A 26935-nucleotide genomic window follows, 5' to 3' on the forward strand; every position below is an offset into this window, starting at 1 on the left:
TTACTCAAATAAATTACAATGGTGTCTACATTTCAAGAAGTACTTCATTGGGTGTAAAGTGTTCTGGTACATTTTGAGGTCATTAAAGGTGCAAGTTTGTCTTTCTCTCACAGTTTGCTTTCAGCAAGATGTATTTGATTTGAAGTGTAGTCACTGGTGTTATATAGATAATTTTTGCACAGCGGACAATACTCACACTGCAAGCTCCCCTAAGTGGTAAAGTGATCATGCCCAGGTAACGCACTTAAATAAGAAAAAAACTTCTAGAAATGCTCAGCAGGTCAGGAGGCATCCATGGAGAGAGAAACAAAGTTAACAGTTCAGGTTGATGATCTTTCAGCTGAACTGGGAAAGATTAACAAACAGGTATGTCTTAAGTTGCAGAGAGGAGAGCAGAGCAAAGAGAGCCAAAGGGGATGGCTGGAAGAGGATGGAGAGCAAGAGTCAATGGATGTCACAGCTTGTTGATGGCAGAGAGGGGATGAAGGGTTATTACTGGGATAAGTTGGAGATGGAGATATGGGATGGCATTCCATTCCCTGTGGACAAACATTAATATGTCATTAATTTCAGTGAGCAGTTGGAAACGATTAACAGATAGTCAGCGGCAATTAGGGAAAACCACACAACCAGATATTACTGCTGTAGAACACAGAGAAAACACTGGGTTTCCTGAAGATATGTGTAGCCAACTGCATCATCAAAGAATCCCTTGAGTAATTGCTGTTGTATTCATCTACATAACCATCACTTCAAAGAGCAATTAATTCAGTGGGTATTTTAGAATTTGATGTTGTGAGTTTATAAATACATGTTCTACCTTTATTCCCAGAGCACCTTTAAGAATGAATATTGTATTATGAAATGGTTTCAGTTCTTTTAATGTATTTGCTGATCTGTTGACAATTGCCAGGTCCTGCCAACAGGTTTGGAATAACTTGAACTTTGTTGTATTGTTATTTCCAAAACAGTGAACAGCACAGCCAACAAGTTCAAAAAAAAACATCCAAGGATAAATCTATAGGGATACATTAATGGTGTAGAGAGATTTCTATCAGCTTCGATTCAATATTTCATTTCATAGGAGTAGAATAATCTTTGAGTAGCTCCACTTTGTGATTGGGTGAATGGAAAATAATAAATACACGACAGCAAACAACTAAATGAAACCTTCAACAGTGAAAAATATCTTAAGACATTTCACAGAAGCATATTCAGGCAAAACGTTAGCCAACGCAGAATATATGAGAAGGAGTAAACTCAAGTTTTGTTAAAGATGTAGGCCTAGAAATAGGGTCTCGACCCAAAACATCGCCTGTCCATTTCCCTCCACAGGTTCTGCCTGATTGACCCATTGAGTTCCGTCAGCATCTTGCTTCATGGCTTTGCATGTATTTTTTATCACTAACAAGCCACTCTAACGTATTTGTGAAAGTCACATAGAGAGCCATAGGTTTCATTGTGAGGTTCAGAGAACTGTGTTGTCAGGTTTCCTGATGAACGCCACTCTGACACTCACAGTTCCTGCCCAGTGTTCCCCGTTGATGTCTTGCAAATCCTTGAACTTGTTCAAGTGTCGCCCGGCAGGTGCGATCTGTGCCACCAGCCATTGAAGGGACATACCGCAATACAGGAGACGCTCGTTCGACTACTGGTGAGTGTTGCCGCTGAATGAACAGATAGTGTAATGCTGGGAGGAGCTGGCAGAGTGCTCTCAGGAGTTCAGAGTGACTTGGACATTCTGGTTAGGAACAATATTCCTTGTATCTGAAGGCCACAGGGCTCCAGCCAAGCACTCCTGGCAGGGGGTTGCCAAGGAGGTCTCTGTAAGGACATGAGTGCAGACTCTGAATGACTGCACTCTGGGGAAGGTGAAATGCAGGCAGTGGCCTCTGCCAACTCTATCTGCTCCTGTGGGCTGAAGGAAAAGTGTGAATGACCTCTCTAATGCAGCAGTGAGCGGAAAACTGTGAGATGAGGCAGAGACCAGCAGTGGCAGCAGCCTGGAGTGTTCCGAAGCGTCATTGTTGCCCTGAGCCCATGGTCAAAGTAGTCCAAGCATCTGTGGGACTGTTTCTGAGGTCATAGATTTCAGTGAGGACAAAGAATTCAGTTTGAATGTTGCTTTGTTTTTAAGAAGCACAGTTTAGAGGGAAGCAGGATTTGTAAAGCGTGACTGTTCCGAGTGTAAAGTTGAAGTGCAGATTGATTTTGGTTGTTGCACTGCAGTTGACATAATTTGTACTGGTACAGAGGATGAAGGTCCTGCTAAAAACTGAAGTTGTGAACTTTCTCCAAGGCACCCTGAGGTGGGTACAAAATTGGACTTCTCTGGGTTAATCCAATTTTCAACTTTACATCACTATTTGTTTTAAATTTTCCAAAGTTTGAGAAAATGATTTTTTTATTAATATGGAGGAGCGTAAAGAGGGAGAGAAGCTCAAGGCTTAAGCAGAGGAAACCAGGGCCTGAGGTCAGTGCCATTCCAGGCCCAGTGACCAGCTGTGGCATTAAAGGGATGGCAGGGAACACAAGTGGTCAGGTCAGAGAACAACGATTCCTGAAGGGGCAGAATTAAAGGGATTTAAATTGGAAGGCAGTGCAAGTCAGTGAGGACCATGAGTGGTGGATTACTTCATAGAGTCTTAGAGCTACACAGCACAGAAACAGGCCTTTTGGCCCAGATTGTCTATGCTGACTGAGATACATATCTAAGGTAATCCCATTTGCCTGCATTTGGCCCATATCCCTCTAAACCTTTCCTAGCCATGTACCTGTCCAAATATTTTTTAAACGTTGTAATTGTACCCGCCTCTACCACCACTTCTGGCAGCTCGTTCCATATACACCACTCTCTGTATGAAAGACTTGCCCCTCAGAACCCCTTTAAATCTTTCCCCTCTCACCTTAAATCAACGCCCTCTAATTTTAGACTCCCTACCCTGGAAAAACTACTGTGACTATCTACCCTATCTATGCCCCTCATAATTTTATAAACTTCTATAAGTTCACCCTCTCAGCCTCCTTTGCTCCAGGGAAAACAGTCTCAGCCTGCCCAATCTCTCCTTATAACTCAAGCTCTCCAGTTCAGGCACCATCCTTGTGAATCTTTTATGCATCCTCACTCGCTTAATCACATCCTTCCTGCTGTATGTTGACAAGAACTGCACACAATACTCCAGGTGTGGTCTAATCAACATAAAGTCCCAACTCCTGTACTCAGTGTCATGGAAAGCATGTGATATATCTTCTTCAACACCCTGCCTACCTGTGGCATCACTTTCAGGGAACTGTGTGCTTGTATCCCGAGATCTCTCTGTTGAACAATTCTCCCAGGGCCCTGTCATTCACAGTGTGTGTCCTGGCCTGGTTTAACTTCCTAAAATGCATCACTTCACACTCGCCTGAGTTAAATTCCATCTGCGGTTACTTGGCCCATTTTCCCAGTTGATCAATACCCTGTTGTAACCTTAGACAACCTTCTTCACGATCCACTATATCGCCAACCATGGTGTCATCTGCAAACTGACTAACCATACCAAAACAATCTCTTTCAAATTGTTTTGTTAATGTATAGGACAAACAACAGGGGACCCAGCACTGATCCCTGCAGCACACCACTGGTCACGGGCCTCCAATCTGAATAACAACCCTCCACTACCACCTTCTGACTCCTGCCACCAAGCCAACTTTGTATCTAATTGGCTACCTCACCCTGATCCCATGCGCTCCAACCTTCTGGACCAGCCTATCACATGGGACACGTCAGAGGCCTTGCTAAAGTCCGTGTAGACAATGCCTACTGCTCTACCCTTGTCAATCCTCTTGATCATCTCTTCAAAAAACACTCAAGTTTGTGAGACATTATTTTAAATGCAAAAACCATGCTGACTATCCATATTCAGTCCTCTAATCAGTTTCCAAATGCAAATAAATCCTAGAATCCCCTCCAGTAACTTACCCACTACTAATGTTAGGCTCACTGGCCTGTAGTTCCCTGGCTTGTCCTTAAATAAAGGCACACCACTAGCCACCTCCAGCTTTCTGGTACCTCATCCATGACTAACAAAGTTAAAAAAAAATTCTGCCAGGGCCTCTGGTGTTCCTTCCCTTGTTTCCCACAAAGTGCTAGGATACACCTGGTCAGGCCCTGGGGGATTTATCCACCTTTATGTGCTTCAAGACTGGCAACACCTCCTCTTCTGTAATGTTGATACGTTTGAGGATTTCACTGTTCTCTTCCCTGAACTCACCAGCTTCCATGTCCTTCTCCATGGTAAATACAGGGACAGTAGTGCAGGGCAGGCATGGTAGTGTAGTGGTTAGCATAACACTATTACAGTGCCAGCAACCCGGGTTCAATTCTGGCTGCTGTCTGTAAGGAGGTTGTACGTTCTCCCCGTGTCTGCGTGGGTTTCCTCCGGGTGCTCTGGTTTCCTCCCATGTTCCAAAGACGTAGGGGTTAGGAAGTTGTGGGCGTGCTATGTTGGCATGGGAAGAGTGGCGACACTTGCGGGTTGCCCCCAGAACACTCTATGCAAAAGATGCATTTCACTGTGTGTTTCGATGTACATGTGACTAATAAAGATAACTTATCTTATCTTATCTTATCTTAAGACCTTACCCACATCCTGGGGCTCCACACATCAATTACCACACTGATCCTACTCTCTCCCTATTTACCCCTTTACTCATAATGCCCTTTTAGAAACTTTTGGGATTCTCCTTTACCTTATCTGCCAGGGATAACACATGTCCCCTTTTTGTCCTTCTAATTTCCTTCTCATATGTACTCCAATGTCACTTATATTCCTCAGGGGACTCGCTTGTTCCTAGCTGCCTAAACCTGACACAAGGCTGTTCAGGAGATATTGGCTGCAGGTGAGTTATAGAGTCATAGAGTTCTACAGCACAACAACAGACCCTTTGGTCCATGCTGACTTTCTATGCTTCTCCCATTTATCCGCATTTGGTCCATCGCCTTCTATGCCTTGGTGATTCAAGTGCTTGTCTAGATGCTTCTTAAGTATCGTGACAGTCTCTGCTTCCGCCATCTCAGTGTGTTCCAGATTCCAACCACTCTCCACGTGATAGAGGCGTGTATCATCAGCTGGGAGATGCTGTAATCCCTGTCTGAATTGCACTCTCCTGAAGAAGAATTACCATTTACAAACAAACAGACAACTCTAACTATTGTGAAACAAGTGACCGAGCTTGCATGGTAGTGCTTTAAGAGGCTTCCTGTTAGCACAGAAAAACAGTTAATCCTGACTTTTCACTGTCTACAGTGCTACAGAAATCAGCATTGAAATTAGTGGGACACTGTCATTCCTTTGGTTGTCTCCTTACCTCTCACTGAGAGGACTGGAAATTAGTTAATTATTGTCACATGTACCGAGGTACAGTGAAAAACTTTGTTTTGCATACCATCTAGACAGATCATTTCATCACATCGGCATATCGAGATAATACAAAGGGAAAAGCAATGACAGACTACAGAATATAGTGTTACAGTTACAGAGAAAGTGCAGTACCACCAGGCGCTAAAGTGCAAAGGTAGATTGTGAGGTCAAGAGTCCATCTTACTGTTCAACAGGTCCGTTCAATAGTAATTTAACAGCAGGATGGAAGCTGTCCTTGAGCCTGGTGGTACATGATTTCAGGCTTTTGAATCTTCTGCCTGATGGGAGGGGGCAGAAGAGAGAATGTCTGGAGTGGGAGGGGTCTTTAATTATGTTGGCTGCTCTACTGAAGCAGCGAGAAGTGTAGACAGAGTCTATGGAGGGGAAGCTGGTTTCCACCATGTGCTGGGCTGTGTCCACAACTCTGTAGTTTCTTACGGTCGCGGGCAGAGCAGTTGCCGTACCAAGCTGTGATGCATCCAGATAGGATACTTTCTGTGGTGCATTGATAAAAATTGGTGAGCCTCACAGAGACATGCTGAATTTCCTTAGCCTTCTGAGTTCAAGTCCCACTGGAAACATCTGAGCATCATAGTCACATCTGATATTCATGTGTAGCACTGAGGGAGAGGTGCATTATTACTGCCACCTTGGGTGAGATATGACACTGTGGCATCTCTGCTCCCTCAGCTGAGCACTAAAGATCCTGAGGGAGTTACTTCAAAGACGAGTTGGGGGAGACAAACCCACTGCAAAAGCAGGATGATAACAACATTTAGGCTTTAGCTAATGAGAAGCAATGACCACCTCCAATAGGCAAGGGAGTCTTAACCACTTCCCCTTGAATTCATCATCAAATCCACAGTCATCAATATCCTACAGGTCGTGGATGACTCGAAACTTAATTGAACCAACCACATGAACACTGTGGCCACCAAAGTGTGTCAAAGGCTGGGTCTTTGACAGTGAGTGGTTCACCTGACTTCCAAAAACATTTCCAACATCTTATAGGACCATCAGTGGGAAGACAAATGAAAAGTAAAAGAAAATGCTGAAATTCCTCCAGTGTGTTATCCAGTAATTCCATCCTTTTTCTGTTTCACTTATCTCCCTCCATTTGTACCCCTTCCAGCCAGTTTACCTTTGACTAACTCTTCCCCACCCTCACTCTACGAGCAACACCACCACTGGCGTCATTCATTCCCCTTGGTCACGTACATCCACCCTATCACACACCTTCCCTTTGTTCTCTTTATCCCTCCACCTTCTCTGCAACTTAAAACATGTTTGGTGTTTAAATTTTCCCAATTCAACGCTGATGGCAGATCAATGAACTAAAACATGAGCAGTTTCTCTTTTCACAGATGCTGCCTGACCTGCCAAGTACTTCCAGCAACTTCCATTTTTATTTCAGATTTCCGGAAAGCACAGTCTTCCAGTTCCCTTCCACACCATCACGACCTGAAAATGTCCACTCATCTATCTTTTATTAGAAACCCTCATTGCTAACCGCAGTGTGGGAACTCCCAGAAACTGCCACAGGTATAAAAAACAGACCACCGCTAACCTCTCAAGGGCAATGAGGGATGGGAAATAAATATTAGCTTTGCTATCTAAGGCTACATCCTGAAAAATGCATAAATAAAATAAAGAATGAGAGGCTATTGATAAACTGTGAGTGATTTATAGCAGAGTATAGGAGAATCATATTCACACAAGGAACTGTGAGGCTGCGGAATTCAATTCCAGGTTGTTGTCATTGATGGAAACAATGCGTTAGATGGCCACGTGGTGGAAAGAAAAGAAATCAAGGGAGAAGAGGATGGACAGATGAGGCTGGAACTGTTTATTCACATGAAGGGCAAATGTAGACATAGACTAATCAGCCTAAACGGTCTGCCTCCATGTTATTGAATCAACATACATTACTTGCTGCTTGCTTCAACATCACAAACACCACTGTACCAGGAAGCAATCTATGCATAATTTCCAAATTATATTCATAGAGTCATAGAGAAATGTACACCAGGCTCAAGGACAGCTTCTATCCCAGTGTTATAAGTATTGAACAGACCTCTTGTACGACACAGTCTACCTCACAGTCTACCTGTCAAGTCAATGTACTAAAAGTCAGTGTACTAATGTAATGAAATGGATGATACGCAAAATAAAGTTTTTCACTGTACCTCTGTACATGTGACCATAATAAACCAATTACCAATTACAGCACAAAATAGGCCTTTTGGCCTACTGAGTCTGTACCAACTTTTACACTAATCTTACCCTAAATTATTTTTTTATTCTCCCACTTTCTCATCAATTCTCCCTCAGATACTACCACTCATCTGCAAATAAGGGGCAACTTACAATGGCAAATTAATTTGCCACTTGCACCTTTCTGGGATGCAGGAGTAAACCAGAGCACCCAGGGAAAACCCATGCGGTCACAGGGAGAGGGTGCAAACTCCACACAGACAGCACTGGGGGCCAGGATTGAACCTGCGTCTCTGGAAGCTGTGAGGCAGCAGCTCTAACAGCTGCATTCCTCTGTTACCCAATGTTGCCTAAGTTTTCGAAAGTACTGTCTACTAAACCATTGAGCTTCAGTTCAGTACCTCATGTTTTCTGCAGACACTTGCATCTTTCATATCTTGCCACTGTTGCCTGCCCTGTTCTGAGTTCACCACTTCCAGACCCAACTCCAAGTTCTGCCTGCAATTGAGGGAAATCTTTTTTGAAAAGCATAAGCCAAAGCTGCAATTAAACTGTTGTCTTATTGTTGCAAGATTGATGGGATGCTACACCTACATGGCACTCCAGAAAGAGGAACACAAACAATTTAATTAAATTTTCATAAAAATTACAAAGATTTATCACCACGCAAATAAGAAAAGACTTAGTGATTTTCCTTCCTTAATAGCTTTAGCTCTGAAACAATTCCCGACACACCTTCTAAATACATATTGTGATCTCTTTTTGGGCTAATGGGATCAGCCCTATAGGATACAACATGAGCATCCGTTTCAGGAGGTAACGAAGCCATTCCAATTGCAGGGGGTGTTTTCAGTTCGACATCAGAGAGGGAAGAGTAAATGAAGAGAAAAGAACCTTATGACAGGACTGAAGCAAAGGACTGAATATAATTAATATCTCAAATAATTTTGTCCTCCAAATATTAATTAAAAAAGAGATGGGAACATCCACTCTGTAATTTGTAATAAATTGCTTTGCATTTAGTTAAGAAGGAAGTGTTGGACTTTATACTTTGGGAAATTGGTAAATTGGTTTTTTACTGTCATGTGTACCGAGGTACAGTGAAAAACTTATTTTGCATACCATTCATACAGATCAATTCACTACAACAATAATAGAGTGCAGAATAAACTGTTACAGTTACAATGCAGGTAGACAATGAGGTGCAAGGTCATAATGAGGTAGATTGTGAACTTGAGGATCTATCTTATTGTGCTAGGGAACTGTTCAATAGTCTTATAACAGCAGGATAGAAGCTGTCCTTGAGGCTGGTGGTACGTGCTTTCAGGCTTTTGCATCTTCTGCCTGATGAGAGGGGGGAGAAGAGAGAATGTCTGGGGTGGGTGGGGTCTTTGATTATGTTGGCTGCTCTACTAAGGCAGCAAGGAGTGTAGACTGAGTCCATGGAGGGGAGGCTGGTTTCCGTGATGTGCTGAGCTATGTCCCCAACTCTCTGCAATTTCTTGCGGTCTCTGGTAGAGCAATTGCCATACCAAGCCATGATGCATCTGGATAAGGTGCTTTCCGTGGTGCATCAATAAAAGTTAGTGAAGGTCTAAGGGGACATGCCAAATTTCTTTAGAATCCTGAGGAAGTAGAGGTGTTACTGAGCTTTCTAAGCTATGGCGTCTACATGGTTGGACCAGGACAGCTATTGGTGATGTTCGCTCCTAGGAACTTGAAGCTCTCAACCCTACTGACCTCAGCACTGTTGATGTAAACAGTAGCAAGTGCACCACCCCACTTCCTGAAGTCAATGTTTTGTTGACATTGAGGGAAAGGTTGTTGTCATGACATCATGTCACCAGGCTCTCTATCTCCTTCCTGTATTTCGACTCATCGTTATTTGAGATACGGCCCACTATGGTGATGTTATCTGCAAATTTGTAGATGGAGTTAGAGCAGGATCTGGCCATGCAGACGTGAATGCATAAGGAGTGGAGTACAGGGCTGAGCATGCAGCCTTGGGGGGCACCAGTGTTCAGGATAATCATGGCGGAGGGGTTGCTGCCTATCATTAGTGATTGTGGTCTGTTGGTCAGGAATTCAAGGATCCAGCTGCAAAGGGAGGTGTTGAGTCCCATGACTAGGAGTTTGGAAATGAGTTTGCTTGGAATTGGTGGTATAAATGGGTAGTATTTTTCCAAAACCACATAAATAAACAAGGGATGAGATTTCTGATACAATCAGAGATACGGTTGGAAACAGGATAACGAGACTGTCATTTCAAAACACGAAACAGGGCAGTCATGGACAATTGTAAATTCATTTGCAAAATACTCCAGATTTTGGAAGTCTGAAATAAAAACACAAAGCCCTCAAATGAAAAATTATCAGGTCAGGCAGAATCTGCAGAATGAGTAACAGAGTAGATCTATTTCTCTCTCCACATCTCTCCAGCACTTTTTTTTTGTATTATAGATTGAAGAGACTTGCCACCATCTTATTATGGATAATGGAGCTGTATTGAAGTAGAAAAGAGGATAAAACTGATCTGGTCACCTATTGCCCTACTCCCATCCTAATTGCCACAGTGAGGTGCCTGCCAATGACACACACATCAGCGCTTGGCCACTTGGGACTTCATCACATCCTTCATCCTTACAAGACATAAAAGTTTAATTCAAAGCAGAATAGAATCAACAATGGCAACATAGTGGCCTCCTCTACATTGGTGAGGCCAAACACAGACGAGGTGACCGTTTCGCAGAGCACCTGCACTCTGTCCGTAACCGCGACCTGCATCTCCCTGTTGCCGGTCACTTCAACTCCCCCTCCCACACTATCACTGATATGTCAGTCCTCGGCCTCCTCCACTGCCAGGAGGATTCCAAGCACGAACTGGAGGAACAGCACCTCATTTTCCATCTTGGAACCTTGCAGTTGAACGGCATGAACATTGAATTCTCCCACTTTAGGTAATCCCCACCCCACTCCCCCACCAGGCTTCTCTTCCCTTCCCTAGCCTTTGCTTTCCTATCTCTTCTTACCTTTGACCCATCCCTCAGTGGATCTACTCTCCCCTCCTCCCCCACACCTACCTATCACTGTCTCTTACCTGCATCTACCTATCACCACCCTGTGCCCATCCGACCTCTCCTCTTTTGTCCACCTATCACTGTTCTGCTTTTCCCTCCTATATATTGGGCTTCCCCTTTTCCTATCTTCAGTCCTGAAGAAGGGTCTTGATCCGAAACGTTGACCTCCTGCTTTTCTCCACGGATGCTGCCTGGCCTGCTGAGTTCCTCCAGCATCATCGTGTTTTTCATCTAGATTCCAGCATCTGCGGTCCTTTGTTTCTTCATGGCAGCAACAAATAGGGCTCGATAGTGGATAGTGATAGTGGACCCTGCATAGGTGCAGGCCTTGAGCTACAAGGAGTGACTGGATGGCTTGAGTTATAAAGAATGATTGGATAGGCTGGAACTGTTTTCTCTGGATTAAAGGAGATTGAGGGGTGACCTTATAGGTGTTTAAACAATTAAGGAGGATATAGACAGGGTGGATAGTCACTTTTTTTTCCAGGATATGGGAATGTAAAACTTGAAGGCATAGGTTTAAGGTGAGAGGGGAAAGATTTAAAGGTGACCTGAGGGATTGGTTTTTCACATGCAGGGTGGTGGGTATGTGGAACAAGCTGCCAGAGGCGGTAGAAGCGGGTGCAATTACAAGGTTTATTTGTATCGGTACTGGTTTATTATTGTCACTTGTACCGAGGTACAGTGAAAAACTTGTCTTGCATACCGATCGTACAGGTCAATTCATTACACGGTGGAGTTACATTGAGTTAGTACAGAGTGCATTGAGGTAGTACAGGTAAAAACAATAACAGTACAGAGTAAAGTGTCACAGCTACAGAGAAAGTGCAGTGCAATAAGGTGCAAGGCCGCAATAAGGTAGATCGTGAGGTCATAGTCCATCTCATTGTATAAGGGAACCGTCCAATAGTCTTACCACAGTGGGGTAGAAGCTGTCCTTAAGTCTGGTGGTATGTGCCCTCAGGCTCCTGTATCTTCTACCTGATGGAAGAGGAGAGAAGAGAGAATGACCCGGGTGGGTGGGGTCTTCGATTATGCTGGCTGCTTCACCAAGACAGTGAGAGGTAACAAGGAGGGGAGGCTGGCATCCGTGATGCACTGGGCTGTGTCCACAACTCTCTGCAGTTTCTTGCGGTCCTGGGCAGAGCAGTTGCCATAGCAAGCCGTGATACATCCAGATAGGATGCTTTCTGTGGTGCATCGGTAAAAGTTGGTGAGAGTTAAAGGGGGCAAACCGAATTTCTTTAGCCTCCTGAGGATTTAGCATCCTTAAAAGCCACTTGGACAGTTACATGAGTAGAAAGGCTTCAGAGCGATATGGGCCAAACGCAAGTAAATGGGATTAGCATAAGTAGACATGAATGAGTTGGGCCAAAGGGCTTGTTTCTGTGCTGTATAACTCTATGTCTATGAATCCCAATGAAGAGACAACAAACCATCCGTTCACCCAACCAGCTAGCCAAACAAATGCCGATAGCTGTTTCTTTAAGTGTCGTTGTTGGCTCAGTAATGTCAATTTTGTCCAAGAGCAAGAAAATTGTGTATTCTAGCGAGTATTTAGTCCATCCACACACTTTGCATTTATATGACATTTTAACAACAGCCAAAGCCATTCACAGAATTGTAATCAAACACAAAATTGACACTGAGTCTGGGAAAGTGATGGGAAGAGCAGTGACCAAAAGCTTGATAATGGAGTTAGGCCTCAAGGGGAATCCCAAAGAAGGAGAGCAAGAACAGATGAGAATTTTAACAAGGGAAGTCCAGGGCTTAAGGCTGGATGGCGGAAGTCACAACAATAATCCTGTGGTGAAAAATGGCAAATGTGCGAGAGATCAGAAGTGGAGGATTACAGAGATGATGCAAGTTTTTGAGGTTGGGGAGGGTTACAGCAATACTGAGGAGCAAAGTCATGGAGGATTGAAGATGTGAAGGAAAATTTTAAAACTGGAACATTGGTGGTGGGGGAACATGTGAAGGACAGCATGAAGTGATGGCTCGTGACTTAGTACAGTTTAGGGAAATGCTAACAGAGTTTCAGGCAAACTCAAGTTGATGAGAGACTGGCTTGGAAATATTTGAAACTAAAGGTAGTAATATATAAGTGAAGGTTTCAGCAACATAAGTACTGAGGCACAAGTGAAGATAGCTGATGGTAAGGAGCTGGAAGTAGGTTTGTGACCAAGATGAGGATTTAGAGTAATGAACTTGACATAGGCATAAACAGGACACCAAGTTTGTGTAGTCTGGTTTAACTTCAGTTTCTAACAGACTATGGGACTGAAAAACTCCAGAAAAATGAGGTCCAAAGAGAAAATCTCCCAGTGGCTAGAGCCTCATCTCATACAGAGGCAGGTGGTTCTGTCTGTCAGACCCCAGTTACCAAAGGTGTGAAAATATCCGCTGGAGGTCATTGACTCAGAAAATCACAGAGTCATACAGAACAGAAAAGGGCCCTTTTGGATACCTTTGCCCATGCCGACCATAATGTCTATCGACACCAACCTCATTTTCCTCTCTGCCTTTCCTATCAAAGTACTTATCTCAATTCCTTATAAGTTTTCCAATTATATCTTCCTCTACCACCTCCTCTGGCAGGTCATTCCATTTCCTTATCACCCTCTGTGTAAAATACTCAGATCTCCTTTAAATGTCTCCTACTCACCTTAAACCTGTGTCCTCTAGTTCAACAATTCCCTGCCCTGGGAAAAAAGACTATATTTGTCCCATCTATAGCCCTCATAATTTTATAAACCTCCAAAAGGTCACCCCTCAGCCGCCCATGTTCAAGTGAGAATAGAACATGGAAGAACATAGAACAGTACAGCACAGGTCTGTACCGACCATGCGGCCAATCTCACTCATCCCACCTGTCTGCACACCGTCCATACTATCCATGCCTGTTCATGTGTCTGTCTAAATGTCTCTTAAACATTAATATCGTCCCTGCTCCTATCACCACATCCATTCCAGGCGCCTACTATTCTCTGACTAAAAACTTGCCTTGCAAGTCTATTGAAAGCTTTTCCCCTCTTACCACAAAGCTATGCCCTCTAGTAGTTGACATTTCCACTCTGGGAAAAGGACTCTGACTATCTAAGCTATCTATGCATCTCATAACTTTATCTACTTCTTATCAGGTCTCCCCTCAGCCTCTGACGCTCCAGAAGAAAACAATCCAAGTTTGTCTAAGCTCCCCTTATAGCGAATACTCTCTAATCCTAGTGAACCTCTTTTGAACCCCCTCCAAAACCTCCGCATCCTTTCAGTAGAGTGATGGCCAGAACTGTACACAATACTCCAAATGCCATCTAACCAATGTTTTATACAGCCGCAACATGACATCCCAACTCTTATACTCAATGCCTCAGCCTATGAAGGCAAGCAGACCAAATGTCTTCTTCGCTACCCTATCCAGCTGTGTTGTCACTTTCAGGGAGCTATTGACTTCTACCCCGCGTTCCCTCTGTACATCAATACCCCCAGGGTTCCTGCCATTGACTCTCATGTCCTCCCAGAAGCTGACTTTCCAAAGTGCATCACCTCACACTTGTCTGAATTAAGTTCCTTCTGCCAATGCTCTGCCCAACTTTCCAGCTGATCTATGTCCCACTGTATCTTTGGACAATCCTCTTCACTACCTAACACTGATAAACCCAGCCAAATTTGTGAGACATGATCTTCCCTGCACAAAACTATGCTGATTCCTTCTAATCCATCCCTGCCTTTCAAAAGGAACATAAATCCTGTCCCTCAGAATCTTCACAATGACTTCCATACCACTGACGTAAGGCTCACTGGCCTGTAGTTTCCAGGCTTATCCCTAAAGCCCTTTTTGAATATGGAGATACCATTAGTTATCCTCCAGTCTTTTGGTATCTCTACTTGGCTAATGAAGATGCAAAAATCTCCATCAGGGCCCCAGCAAATTCCTCCTTTGCTTCCCCTAGCACCCTGGGAATGATCCCATAAGGCCCTGGGGATTTATCCACCCTAATGTGCACTGATATTTTTAACTGATACACACATGGTCCAGAACATTAGGATACCTCTCTCTTAACTTGCCAGCCTCTACGTCCTTCTCCCTGGTGAATACCAATGAGAAGTATTTGTATAGGATTCTGCTCATATCTCCTGGTTCTACACATAGATTACACCTTTGGTCCCTGAGGGGACTTCTTTCTTCCGTAGCTACCCTGTTACTTCTAATATAAAAGCTGTTAGGAACCCACTCACATATCTGTTCTTCCAATTTCCACTTCTATGGTATGACCCATCAAAGTGATCGCCTTTTCTTATTTCTTAGTTCTGCCCATACAGCCTCTTTGGCCGACCCCGCAGGATATCCTCCCCGAGCATGACTGTAATTCTCTCCCTGATCAGCAGAGCAACACCCTCTTCCCTTCTGCATTCCCTCTGTCACACCTGAAACTTCTATGCCCCAGAATATTGAGCTGCCAGTCTTGCCTTTTGCTCAACCACGTTTCCATGATTGAAACAACATCATAATCCCACAGGACTGCCACACGCACTTTGTGACCCATCAAATGTCGTTTGGCTTGGTGGTCCATCTGATACCTTCACAACGTTGGGTGTTTGTGGGTAATCTGGGAGGCAGGGTGCAGCAAACTCAAGGCTGGTATAATCCTTTCCATACCATAGATGTGTATCCCATCCACTAACATTTCTGGACCTCTCCAATCCTGATCATTTCAAAAGTGGCTGCAGTGGAGATATGTACCAGCCTCATTACTCCCAACAGTTGGTCCTCCTCATGTTTCCTGAAGTAGAGGTGAAGTTGCCTGAGGTGGGACCTCATTGTTCCCAGGATTGCCAGCCTGTTGTGGTGTGCTCCCGGAAGTTACACCTTTCAGTATAACGACAGTGGACCAGTGATGATCAATCACATGATATTTGGACCCAACACATTTGCCCACCATTTTCAAATGTTATTGCAGTATGCCCTCAGTATGAGCAATTCCCAAATCACATATTGACAGATTGAGATGAATACTATAATTTATTAATTGAGGAAAAAAGCTTTGCACCGTTCTCCGGTAGGAATTTGCTGAAGGAAGCTGGGCCAATCATCAGCGTTCAGACTATACATGGGCCTGTCTGTGACTCTTATCACGTGGTTGGTTACAGAACAAGTCCCACAACTGCAAACCTGCTGAGAAACTCATGGGTCAGCCGGCTGTCAACACTCTCAAAACTTTTATGCACTTCTTCATGTTTTCAATGTCAGAACTTTTCGAAAGCATTCTAAAACCATTGAAAATGACCCAAATGAACAAAAGAAAAGCAATGTATTTAAGTATACTCAAACAATCCCAATTATTATAGAAACAGTAAACAGAAGCTTGCTGGCAATCTCCTCCAGTGAAATCAATGGAAAAGATTTTCCGGTGCCAGATTTGTCCATAAGGAAAGTCAGAGTCTCAGGGTCAGAGAAACTGGACTTTGATTTCACACCTTTGGCCATCAGAAGCCAAACTGTTGGATAAAATTTGGACCAACACAGTATCAACAACCTCTAAATCAAATATTTGACATTTTGCTTCATATTGAGATGAAATCTGTCACGGACCCTGCCTTGAAAGCTTTCCTTGACTAAACTCTAATTCTTGTCTGGATTTCTGGATTTATCCCTAATCTCCCTTCCCCAGTCTAACTCCACCCGAACCTCCAGCCAGATGCAAGCACAGTTGCAACATCACGTGCACCTGGGCATTTCCAATGAGGGACGGATGATGGTTTTGGATATTTGTGCTTGCCCAGAGAAACATATCTTGCATGCCACCAACTATTTTCAGTCTAACTGTTGGGATGCAACTTGTGAACTAGTAAATTGTGCAGAGAAAGAATTTAACCTGGGGTTCTGTGGACCATTCACTTTAGAGTGTATCAAGCGCCAACCTGTACATAAAATGTATTTTTGGCCAATTTTATGTCTTTTTGCATGGGATTATCCATTCGTACCATAAATAGTGCATGTGGAAACGTTTCCAAACCACTCCTGTAGGCTCTGTCATCACTCTCACACTCTTCAGCAAACAAACCTAATTTCTATTCTCCTTCTCAGTATTACATTGAAAATTTCAGTTAAATTCCCCTTAACATACAGGTTCTGGGGAATGCAACCCTATCTCTGAAATCTTTCCTCGTGCTTCAACACATGGAGAATTCTGTGATACAGGCAGATGCCTGCTCCTGTGGACTGAAAGAAAAGTGCATGAAGTGTCCTGTCTTTGATTACAGAGTCTGGGTTAACTCCTTAACGCAGCAATGAGCAGCAAACTGTATGATGTGGCAGAGATCAGCAACGGTGGCCTGAAGCCAGGAAGCTGAGAGTGAACGAGACCCTGACTATAGACACAGAACGACATGCACCGTTGCTTGCAATGTAAGCTTCCCCATTGTGCAAATATTCATAACATGCACGTGTGGGCGTTACTCCCAACAGACAGCTCCCTTGCAACCTCCCACCAGGACTTCTTCCTGTTGCACTGGAGGGTATCTGTGGTCTCTTGCACAAAGATCCTCACTCCTTTCACTTCTTTTCTTTACCAGCCTGCCCAGATTCCTCTCACTTTCAGGGAGAACTCCCCCACATCCCTTCCATCATTGAAGCACCAACTGCTGTGACGTTTCTCAATACTGATAAAGGATTCCTCGATTTGCGATATGCCATTTAAGAGCTTGTTGCTGAGGCTGTAACTGCTAGGTCAAATGAGGTGGCTGCGAGAACTTGCAATGGATTAATATAGAAGAACCATGCTGAAAGTAACATGGCAATGCTATCTGTTAACTTCACAACTGAAGATGGTGTCCTTTGTGGGACTTTTACAAACAGTGTGTGATCCTGTTTGCCCTTTGTCCCTTGCACTTACAATAAATCAGTGACTAAATTGGCATCCGTTTTGCAGGAGTCTGACCCAGGGATTTAATGAGGGATAACAGAGCAGAATCCTTGATCCTGTTGTGATTTACTTCACTTGAGTTGGGAGATTACAGTATTAGAATAGTTGGCACCAGGCTGCCCGCTCCAGGTTATGAGTTTAAGCCCATGTGTTCACAGCAGACTCCAAGGGTGGGGTGGCGGGGGGCGGGGGGGGGGGAGGGGTCAACCTGCTGATCATCTCATGAGGCATAAGCTTTGGTACCTGATCAGCTCACCCTTCCCAGCCACAGCTTCTGACTCAGTGGTCCACCCGTTGATGGTTACCGGTAGCTGACTGGGTCACCCTTCCCTGAATGCAGTGACTGTGTAGTTGAGATGCTTTACATCCAAACTCTGCTGACTGTTATCTGCTGTCTCAGCACTTTCTCCTTTCAACTTTCCATTCAGGTTCACCCAGCCCCCTCCCTTGGCTTTGAGCGTGGTGGAATTTAGCCCAACTTATTCCCCCTTTGTTCAACTGGCATCTTGCGTCAACCTTACTTTTTACAATTTCAATACATTACACATCTACAACTGAATTACTTTACAGGTGGAGATGTACCTGGAAACACAGAAAATAAGAGCTGGAGTCAGTCAACTGGCCATTGAGTCAGCTCTGGCAGTTATCATGGCTTTCCTTCTATTCAATACCATATTCCTGCTCATATCGCTTGATGCTTTGTAATTATTCTTCAATATATTCAACAGTTTGGGCTCTGCAGTCCTCTCTGGCAACAAATTCCACAGATTCACCAGTCTTTGTGAAGAAATTTGTCCTCATATCTGTTCTCAATCCCTTGATTTGTAACCTTAGAATATAACCTCTTGTTCTAAACATCCCAACCAAGGAAGCTCCCTCCCAATAACCATTTGTTTTGTCCTGTCAAAATTATTAAGTGTCCATTCGATGCCTTCTCATTTTTCTTATCTCAAACGAATATAAATGAGTTCTGATGAAGGATCTTTGACCTACAACATTAGCTCGGTTTCTCTTCCCACAGATGTGGCCTGACCTGCTGGGGATTTCCAGCATTTTCTGTTTTTATTTTTGATTTCCAGCATCAGCAGTTTTTTGATTTTCACAAATCTGGTTGATCTCTCCTCACGACAGTCTTGCCATGCAAGGAATCAGTCTGATGAACCTTCCCTGCACTATCTCTCTCCCTGACAAATGTATCCCTTCGGTAAGGAGAACAAAAGTGCACACACTAATGCAAGTTTGGTCTCGAGAAGGCTCTGCATAGTTAAAGTGAGACATCCTTGCTTCTATGACTCAGATCCCATTGTTTTGAAGCCCAACATACTATTTGCCTTATCTGCTTGCTGCATATGTGTGTTTACTTTTTTCAGTAATTGGTGTACAAAATCCTCCAAATCTCTTCATACAACATTCAACAATCCAACACCATTTAAACAATATGCCACCATTCTACTTTTCCTACAGAAGTGAATAACCACATTTATTCACATTCTACTGCATCAGCGCACTCAATCTATCCAAGTCATCTTGAAACCTTTTTGTATCTTCCACACAATTCACAATCCCTCCTTGTTTAGTGTGGCTGGCAATCATTAAAATATTCCATTCCTTCACTCAAATCATTGATATATATTATGAATAGCTGAGGCCCAAGCACTGATGCTCTCAGTACCCTTCTAGTTAACACCTACCATACTGAAAGAGACCCATTTATTCCAAATCCCTGTTTCCTCTCTGTCAAACAATTTTCTATCCATGCCAATACATTGCCCAAATACCATGCACTTTAATTTTACATACTAATTTTTTTGTACACTTTCTGAAAGTTCAAATATACCACATCCACCAGCTTTCCCTTATCTATTCTACCAGTTTTATTCTGAAATCTCCAGTAGGTTTGTCAGATACATTTTCCCATCCAGAAATCCACATTGACGTTATTGAATCCCTTTGGTATTTTCCAAGCATCCTCTTATTTCATCCTTTAAAATGGCTTCACTTGTTAAACAAACCAATTTGTGTTTTCCTGTTTTCTTCAATCTGTAGGAACTTTTCCCTAATCTATAGAATTCTGGAAAATGATAACGAATGCATCCAATATTTCCATGGCTGACTCATTTGTACTCAGGAAGCAAATTATCAGGCCTTGGGGAGTTATCATCTTTCAGTATAATTTTGCTACATCCTCCACCTCAAAGATTGCACCATCTTTGCCGAATTTGTTTGTTGTAACCCCTGAGTTAACCAGTTCACAGTCATTGAGATATGACGTTCTGCTTGAAACATCAATCCTTATCAAGCAAAGGTGTTTCAATAGGAATAATTTTGTGTGTGTGTGTGTGTGTGTGTGTGTGTGTGTGTCACAATTTTAAGGATGGATTTATTGTGTTAATCCCAACAATGATCTGAGTATTAACAATTTCCAAAGATGTTGAGGATGAATCCAGATTTGCTGGAACCAAGATTCCTGTAAGTTTCAGAGACTTGTGGAAGCCAACACCATAGCAGTTCACAAAAGCAATGGATGGGTAAACCTCAGCAAATACATGTCACCCTTCCTGGCCTCTCTTTCCTCTCATAATTTACTCCTTCGAAGTTCCTTCCAGAGCATTGTGGTTTCACAAGGCACATTAGGATATTGTTCAATCAATTTTTGGATATGGGAATCATAAACTACCTTACTGTACAGCTTCCTTGCCCCTTAGTCAAGCACTTACTGCAAAAGGAAGCTAGACAATTATCTGAGAGGAATAATTTGAAGGGTTCATGGCATAGGTTGGAGAATTGAAACTAGAACCAGTATGAGATTGATAGCCCAAACAGCATCACTCCATATGTAACCATTCTGCGAATCTGTGGCACTCAACTGTTTATCAAAGCAAAAAAATGTAGTAAAGCAATTTCCAGACCTTTATCTTTCTAAGCCTGGGCAAATATAACAGGCAGTATGAGGAGATGACTGTTAACCCTATTCTATATGATTATAGTTAACTTTTGATTCAAAGTTCAATTTAGCCTTATGAATCCTTGGTTAACATTAATTAATCACAGACTTCAAGGTCAATATATCCTTTCAGAGTGTGGGGCCAAGATCCAATTATAATACTCCAAGTGTTTGAAAGCAGGGGTTTGTAGGATAGCATTTACCCATTGTATTCTATTCCTAAAGATGTAAAGGCCACCAATCCAATAACTTTTGAGTGTTTTCCGCTCCTGCCCACAATATTTTAATGATATGTATGTACATGGATCTCCTTGGAGCTCAGTGCACCTAATTGTTCACTATTTTAAAAAATATTCCATTCTACCATTCCTAGAGCCAAAATAATGATCTCACAAATGTCCACAGTGAAAACCATTTGCCACTATTTGCATGTTGACTTAACTTATTGACATCTCATCATTACTGCCACCGTGGCCGCATCAGTTCCTCCTGCCTCAGGGATGACCCTAAGCTTCCACTGGCCTGTCACTTGAACTTTATTCCCATCCACACCCTGACCTCTCTATCTTTGATCTCCAACACTGCTGTGAAAAGTTCAATGTCAGCTTATGGAACAGCACTCCATCTTCCACCTATGCACACTGCAGCCCTCAGAACACATTTAGGCAGTGGAAGCCGAGGTCTTGCAGTTTCTATCAGAGAAGACTTGACCAGTAACTGATATGCAGTAGGTACTCAATGTATTGTATGCTGAGGGTGGATGGACATTGTGTTGGGTGTCAATCAATTGGGTGTTTTATCCTGGTGTGGTGACAAGCCTGCTGAACACTGCTGCAGAGTGGAATGTATTTCATCCCACTCCTGACTTATGCCTTGTATATGATAGAAAAAGCTTTGATGAGGCATTTGCCCTGAGACACAATGGTCTGCTCTTGTAGCCACAACAGTAATGTAGCCAATCTAGTTGATTTTCTGGTCAATGGTGGCTTCTGGAATGTGAATTACAGGGCACTCAGTGATAGTATTAAAGGAAAGTATTTCCAGTCTCTGTTGTTCAAGATATCCATTGCCTTGGCACATGCATGGAAGAACATTTCTTGTTAATTATCTTCTCATGGCTGATTGTTTTCCTAGTCTTGCCACAAGTGGGTACAGACTCCATATTCTGAGGAGCTACAAGAACTGATCATAGAACCATAGAACCATAGAACAATACAGCACAATACAGGCCCTTCGGCCCACCATGTTGTGCCGACCTTCAAGCCACACCTAAGACTATCTAACCCCTTCCTCCCACATATCCCTCTATCTTAAATTCCTCCATATGCTTATCTAACAATCTCTTGAACTTGTCCGATGTATCAGCCTCCACCACCACCCCAGGCAGCACATTCCATGCACCAACCACTCTCTGGGTGAAAAACCTCCCTCTGACATCTCCCTTGAACTTCCCACCCAATACATTAAAGCCATGTCCTCTTGTTTTGAGCATTGGTGCCCTGGGAAAGAGGCGCTGGCTGTCCACTCTATCTATTCCTCTCAATATCTTGTATACCTCTACCATGTCTCCCCTTATCCTTCTTCTCTCCAATGAGAACAGCCCTAGCTCCTTTAGTCTCTCCCCATAATCCATACTCTCCAATCCAGGCAGCATCCTGGTAAATCTCCTCTGCACCCTTTCCAACGCCTCCACATCCTTCTTATCATGCAATCATCAGCAATCCTCCTCACTTCTGAAGACAGGATGAGGAAGAAATCATTAGTGAAACAGTGAAGGGGCTAAGGTACTGTCACTGAACAATTCCCGCAGTGATGTACTAGGGCCGAGATGATTGATATCCAATATCCATAACCATCCTCTTTTGTGTGAGTTAAACTCCACTTTGCATGTAGAAACTTAAAATGGTCAACTTCATCTCTTGTAAAGAAGGAACTGAAGAAGAGGATCTTCAAGATGTAACGTTCTGAAAGTAGGCCAGTGCCCTAGTTTGCGTGTTGCAAACATCAAACTGAAGAATACATTATTCATTGCAAGTGCTTTTAATGATGTGATAAGGTTTATGGAAAAAGAATGTTCATTAAAATGTCATAGAATATAGATCACACCTAGACATGCTGTCTGCTGCATGGACATTTACATAAAATTCCTCTACTCATAATGCATGAGGTAGGAGTGAAAGAAAGCTGCATGGAGATTACTCTCATCCTGGGTTAGTCATTGTTTTGTGACAGCTCAAGTATTTTTTTGTCCCACATAGAATGTTTAAACATCAAACTTCAGAAAAAAAACACTTATAAAACATCCTTTTGACCTCCTTTAATGATTGCCAAGATCCTTGCATTCCCGCCCCCAACCCATAATCTTTCACAGGGACGTGTACAATGCTCCATTCTAACAGGGTGGCATGCTTGCCGTTTCCAAATTACAGACACAATTACAAGTCAATTTAATCATATTATTATAAAGTGGTGTTATTGAATTGGCTATTTGACCCTGATTACTGCTTGTCTTCTATGGGCACAGAGCAGGACTAATTTTATATTCAAGGGTTACAAGTAGGTTAAAGATTTATGCATTACAATTGAATTGTGACTACAAAGATCAAGTGAGTGTCTAGTATATGTCGACACTCCCTCAATAATTTCTGCCTGTTCACCGCACTCTTAGTAAAACTTCCAAAAAAAAAACTAAATCTTGAATATATTACTTTCCTCCCAGAGATTCGAGTTTACCCTCATGCCTTAAATAGCAAAGTTGAACATCATGCATTTTTCAGAGAGGGCCTCATTATTAATGGGTGAAATTGATGAGGGAATGGGTGACCATAAGACAGAAAAGAAAGACCAGGCAAGTACCTCACCCGTTCCATCCAGTATTCAGCTTTGGGCCAGAAACAACAAATTCACGGGAAAGTTTGTTTCAGCTCCTGGAGTTGACTAGTCTGATTTGGCAGAGGAATGGGAATCAGGATGTGAAAATAGAAAGCAGAAATAATTTGTGCATAGGATCGAGAAAGATAGAAATGAAACAAAAAAAGTTAGGGTTGCATAGGAGCAATCAATGGGGAATAATTGGTAAATTGGTTTATTATTGTCACATACAAGGTACAGTGAAAATCTTTGTTTTACATGCCAAACATGGAGATCATTTCAGTACATCAGTACATCAATATAGTAGAAGGGAAATGCAATAACAGATTGCAGATTACAGAGAGAGTGCAGTGCAGGCAGACAATAAGGTGCATGGGCCACAGCGAGGCATATTGTGAGATCAAGAGTCCATCTTATTGTACAAGAGGTCCCTTCAATAGTCTGATAACAGCGGGATTGAAGCTGTCCTTGAGCCTGGTGGTGTGTACCTTTCAGGCTTTTGTATCTTCTGCCCGACGGGAGGAGGGGGGAGAAGAGAGAATGCCCGGGGTGGGTGGGATCTTTAATAACGTTGGCTGTTTTTCTGAGGCAGCGAGAATTGTAGGTAGATTCAGTGGCTGGTTTCTGTGATGTGCTAAGTGTATCCACGACTTGGCAGTTTTTTGTGCTCTCAGGCAGAGCAGTTGTCATACCATGCCATGATGCATCCAGATAGGATGCTTTCTACGGTCGATCTAAAAAAATTGGTGAGGGTTTATGGGGACAAGAGGATTTTGGAGAGCTTTGCATGAATGTAAATGTACAGAAGTAAAATCAGATCGATGAATTGCAGGCATGAATAGTCAAATATACTCATGATGTTGTAGTGATAAGAGAGTCCTGCCTTTAACTGGAACAAAATTGGGTACTAAATAAATAGTCACGGTAGTGTAGTGATTAGCGTAATGCTATTACAGTGCCAGCAACCCGGGTTCAATTCCCGCCGCTGTCTGTAAGGAGTTTGTATGTTCTCCCCGTGACTGCGTGGGTTTCCTCTGGGTGCTCCGGTTTCCTCCCACATTCCAAAGATGTACGGGTTAGGAAGTTGTGGGCATGCTATGTTGGTGCCGGAAGCGTGGTGTACTAGCGGGCTGCCCCCAGAACACTCTACGCAAAAGATGCATTTCACTGTGTGTTTCAATGTACATGTGACTAATAAAGATATCTTATCTAACCTTGGGTACAAGACCCTGAGAAAAAATTTAGAAAAAACAAAATAAAGATGAAGAGATGAGGAGAGAATTGATGCCAGAGGGTAAAAAAGAGAATCAGTTAGTGCTTAGAAAAAGTGTGGGTGCACTACAACACTGAAGTGTAATCTCAAGCCACCAAGCAATGAGAAAGGTAAAGATTAGAAAATCTGAAGGGAACTTGTGAACAGATATAAGATCAACAGTGTGGTGATAATAAGTATTTTCACTTATCTTGATATGAATTGGGTTAATAACTGTGTAAAGGGAAATATTTATGAAGTATGTGCAAGAGAACTGTCTCAATCAACGTATTCCTGCTCCAGCAAGGATGTAGGAATTTCTGAAATGAAGCAGAGAATGCTGGATCTATTCAGCAGTGAGGTAGTTTCATCAGAAACCTCAGGGCCTGAAATGTTAATCTTGCTTCTTTCTTGATGTGGTCCTGTCAGACATACTGCTTCCCCAGCATTCCTATTTCATTTTAGAGTTCCCCATAACCCTTGACTTCTTCACAGAGTGGAAATCTATCTGTTATAGCCTTTAATATACACAAGAACTTTGCACCCACAGCTCTCTGTGCCAAGAAGTTCCAAAGCTCACAACCCTCTGAAAGAAGAAATTCTTCCTCATTTCAGTCTCAAAAGGGCATCGCCTTATTCTGACAAATGATCCTTGGGTATGGTCTCTTTCATGAGCAGAAACATATTCTCAGCATTTACACTGTCCAGCCCTCCAAGAATCTTATATGTTTCAATAAGGTCTTCCAAACTACAATGAGTAGAGACCCAACTTGTTTAAACTTTCCATGCAGAACAACTCCTCCAAACCTGAGATCATCCAGTGAAATATCTCTGAACCACCTCCAGTGAAATAATATCTTTTGGTAAATATGGATTGGAATTGGTTCAGTACTGTCATAAGTACTGAGGTACAGTGAAAATCTTGTCTTGCATATCATTCATACAGATCAATTCATTACACAGTGCATTGATGTAGTACAAGGTAAAACAATAACAGAATGCAGAATAAAGTATAACAGCGACAGAGAAAGTACGCTGCAGGTCGACAGTAAGGTGTAAGGACATAACGAGGTAGATTGTGAGTTCAAGAATCCATCTTATCATACTAGGAAACCGTTCAATAGTCTTATAAAAGCAGGATGGAAGCTGTCCTTGAGCCTGGTATTACATGTTTTCAGGCTTTTGTATCTTCTGCCTGATGGGTGGGTGGGGTGGGGTGGGGTGGTTTTGCAGTTCTCTGGATGTGGTCCCACTTGTGCCTTGTGTAGCTGCAGGAAGACTTTCCTACTGTTATGCTCCAGTTCCTTTGAAATTAAGACCAACATTCCAAATCCCTTTGTGCTGCAGCTTTCTCCAGTTAAATAATACTCTGTTCTTCACTTTTTCTTTCCAAAATGGACAATTTCACATCTTCCTGCATTATACTCCAATTGGCAACTTCCTGTGTATTTACTTAACCTACCAATATTTTTCTGGAAACTATTTGTGCCCTCCTCACAATTTGCCTTCTCACCTATTTCTGTGTCATTTCTGAATATGACCTTCGTACATTTGCTTCCTTCCTCAAAGTCATTGAAATATACACCGTAAACAGCTCCAGTCCTCACACAGGTCCCGGTGGTACCCACTGGTCACAAGTTACCAAACTGAAAATGACCCCTTTTATCCCCTCTGATACATCCTTCCTGTTAGCCAACCCTCTATCCAAGCCAATATGTTGCCTCCAACATATTTTGTGACTTAACCTTTAGCATTTAGTATTGGTTTATTTTTGTCACTTATACTGAGGTACAGTGAAAATCTTGTCTTGCATACTGTTCGTACAGATCAATTCATGACACAGTGCAGATACATTGAGTTAGTACAGAATGCATTGAGGTAGTACAGGTAAAAACAATAACAGTACAGAGTAAAGTGTCACAGCTACAGGGAAATGCATTGCAGGTGGACAATAAGGTGCAAGGTCATAACAAGGTAGATTGTGAGGTCAAGAGCCCATCTCATTGTACAAGGGAACTTTTCAATAGTTTTATGACAGTGAGATAGAAGCTGTCCTTCAGCCTGGTGGTACGTGTCCTCAGGCTCTTGGATGTTCTGGCTGATGAGAGAGGAGAGAAGAGAGAATGACCCGGGTGGGTGGGGTCTTTGATTATGCTGGCTGCTCCACCAAGGCGCCAAGAGGTATAGACAGAGTCCATAGAGGGGAGGCTGGTTTCCGTGATGCGCTGGGTGTGTCCACAACTCTCTGCAGT

The sequence above is a fragment of the Pristis pectinata genome, chromosome 27 (assembly GCF_009764475.1).
Source record: "Pristis pectinata isolate sPriPec2 chromosome 27, sPriPec2.1.pri, whole genome shotgun sequence".
Lineage (NCBI taxonomy): Eukaryota > Metazoa > Chordata > Chondrichthyes > Rhinopristiformes > Pristidae > Pristis > Pristis pectinata.